Genomic DNA, 3,346 nt, shown 5'->3' with positions numbered 1-3,346 from the left:
CCATAAGTGTTCCAGTTGGCCAGGTTTAGCTGCCTCGCCCCCATCCAAATGTTGGCCTCAGCTCAGGGACCTGGATGAGTGTCAGAGAGTTCAGTTTGGCAGCCTGCCATCTTCCTCTGCTCTTGGTAGACTCCAGGTAAAACCCCTCAACATGCAACACCCCTACACACTATTCAGCCTATCTACAGAGCCACTGACATGTTTATAACCACACCAGAAGTTAAGGACTCTTGTCTGTGTGTTCATGGGTCTGCCATCAAGGCACAATCCTTTAATTTGTCTCAGTCTTAAGGATAGGGATGAGATATATTCTCTACACAAGTAGCACGGATCAATACCCTAATTTGGGAAAGTAGGTCATGTTTAAGCATAACCGGACAGTTGAATGACCTTTATACATCTCCATGTTTGTTAATCATTACACAATGGGCCCATGTACAGTACTGTTCAAGTTTGGGGTCACTTAGAAATGTCCTTGTTTTGGAAAAAAAAAAGCTTCTTTTTTTCCATTAAAATAACATAATTGATCAGAAATACAGTGTAGATGATGTTAATGTTGTAAATTACTATTGTAGCTGGAAACTGCAGATTCTTTATGGAATATCTACATAGGCGTACTAAAGGCCCATTATCAGCAACCATCATTCCAGTGTTCCAATGGCATGTTGTGTTAGCTAATCCAAGTTTGTCATTTTAAAAGTCTAATTGATCATTAGAAAACCTTTGCAATTATGTTAGAACAGCTGAAACTGTTATGCTGATTAAAGAAGTAATAAAACTGGACTTTAAAAAACTGGACTCCAGTATCTGGAGCATTTGTGGGTTCGATTTACAGGCTCAAAATGGCCAGAAAGACCTTTCTTCTGAAACTCAGTCTATTCTTGTTCTGAGAAATGAAAGCTATTCCATGCGAGAAATTGCCAAGAAACTAAAGATCTCGTACAACCCTGTGTACTACTCTCTTCACAGAACAGCACAAACTGTCTCTAACCAGAATAGAAAGAGTGGGAGGCACCGGTGCAGAACTGAGCAAGAGGACAGGTACATTAGAGTGTCCAGAAACAGAGACCTCACAAGTCCTCAACTGGCAGCTTCATTAAATAGTACCCGCAAAACACCAGTCTCAACGTCAACAGTGAAGAGGCGACTCCGTGATGCTGGCCTTATTTTGTGAAGTGCACCAGTCCCTCCTGCAGCAAAGCACCCACACAACATGATTCTGCCACCCACGTGCTTCACAATTGGGATGGTGTTGTTCGGCTTGCAAGCCTCCCCCAGTTCTATTTTTGTTTCATCAGACCAGGGGACATTTCTCCAAAAAGTACAATCTTTTCCCCCATGTGCAGTTGCAAACCGTAGTCTTGCTTTTTTATGGCGGTTTTGGAGCAGTGGCTACTTCTTTGCTGAGCGGCCTTTTGACTCAAACACCTCCAATTGACTCAAATTAGCCTATCAGAAGCTTCTAACGCCATGACATAATCTTCTGGAATTTCCCAAGCTGTTTAAAGCCACAGTCAACTTATTGTATGTAAACTTCTGACCCACTGCAATTGTGATACAGTAAATTATAAATTAAATAATCTGTCTGTAAACAATTGTTGGAAAAATTACTTGTGCATGCACAAAGTAGATGTCCTAACCTACTTGCCAAAACGACAGTTTGTTAACAAGAAATTTGTATGTAAGAAAGTGTATGTAAACTTCCGAATTCAACTGTAACTCTTGGATGGCTCCATTGGTGATTTTTCAAGCAAGCTATGGAGTGAGCTGTACGTTCTTAACTCGGTTACATATACATTGTGAAGTGTATATGATACCAACCAATACGTAATTTGCGATGAGTGCAAAAGAGTTGGTGCTGAGAAAAGGCTTTTAAAATTATTCTGCCTTTTTATTGGTGTCATCATACCATTGACTCACTATTTCCATACAAACATGATCAACAAGTCATTAAGGCCTCCTAGATTACAAAATAAAATAAATCTCAAATCATCTCTGATATTTAAATTAATTCACAATGTGGACGGTCTTACAAAAGCTAAACTAAATAAATAAATTCAAATAATTTGCCTTATAAAGACATCAGGATTTCCATTTACAAGTTCTGGGACACTGGAGAATAAGAGCACCTCCTCCCAGCTGCCCACTACACTGAGGCTAGGAAACACTGTCCTCACCGATAAATCTATGTTACACAAGAATTTCAATAAGCATTTTTCTGGCCCCTACCCCAGTCAACAGCTCTGCACCACCAACAGCAACTTGCCCAAGCCTCCCCATTTCTCCTTCACCCAGATAGCTGATGTTCTGAAAGAGCTGCAAAATCTGGACCCCTACAAATCAGCTGGGCTAGACAATCTGGACCCTCTCTTAAAATTATCCACTTTCTAAAATTATCCGATTGGAAAGCTGCCGCGGTCATCCCCTCTTCAAAGGGGGAGACACTCTAGACCCAAACTCCTTCAGACCTATATCTATCCTACCCTGCCTTTCTGAAGTCTTCGAAAGCTAAGTTAACAAAACAGATCACCGACCATTTCGAATCCCACCGTACCTTCTCCGCTATGCAATCTGGTTTCCGAGCTGGTCATGGGTGCACCTCAGCCACGCTCAAGATCCTAAACGATATCATAACTGCCATCGATAAGAGACAATACTGTGCAGCTGTCTTTTCCAGCATGATGGAGCACCTTGCCATAAGGCAAAAGTGATAACTAAGTGGCTCGGGGAACAAAACATCAATATTTTGGGTCCATGGCCAGGAAACTCCCCAGACCTTAATCCCATTGAGGACTTGTGGTCAAGCCTCATGAGGCAGGTGAACAAACAAAACCCCACAAATTCTGACAAACTCCAAGCATTGATTATGCAAGAATGGGCTGCCATCAGTCAGGAATGTGGCCCAGAAGTTAATTGACAGCATGCCAGGGAGGATTGCAGAAGTCTTGAAAAAGAAGGGTCAACACTGCAAATATTGACTCTTTTCATCAACTTCATGTAATTGTCAATAAAAGCCTTTGACACTTATGAAATGCTTGTAATTATACTTCAGTATTCCATAGTAACATCTGACAAAAATATCTAAAGACATTGAAGCAGCAAACTTTGTGGAATTAATATTTGTTTCATTCTCAAAACTTTTGGCCATGACTGTACACACTCCCAGGAATGTCATTCATGATAGATAATTAGCTTCCCTACAGAAAAGACACTAACCTTCACACATCTAGATGACCGGGCAGGGTGGGTGTGGAGCCAGAGACAGCAATGGGTTCAAACTGTAGAACCAGTTCCTACAATTGAATATAGAAATGTATTTTTTCAAACAAATCTACACTCATTTTAT

The sequence above is a fragment of the Oncorhynchus kisutch genome, linkage group LG10 (assembly GCF_002021735.2).
Source record: "Oncorhynchus kisutch isolate 150728-3 linkage group LG10, Okis_V2, whole genome shotgun sequence".
Classification (NCBI taxonomy): Eukaryota; Metazoa; Chordata; class Actinopteri; order Salmoniformes; family Salmonidae; genus Oncorhynchus; species Oncorhynchus kisutch.
Note: the sequence above shows the minus strand (reverse complement) of the source record.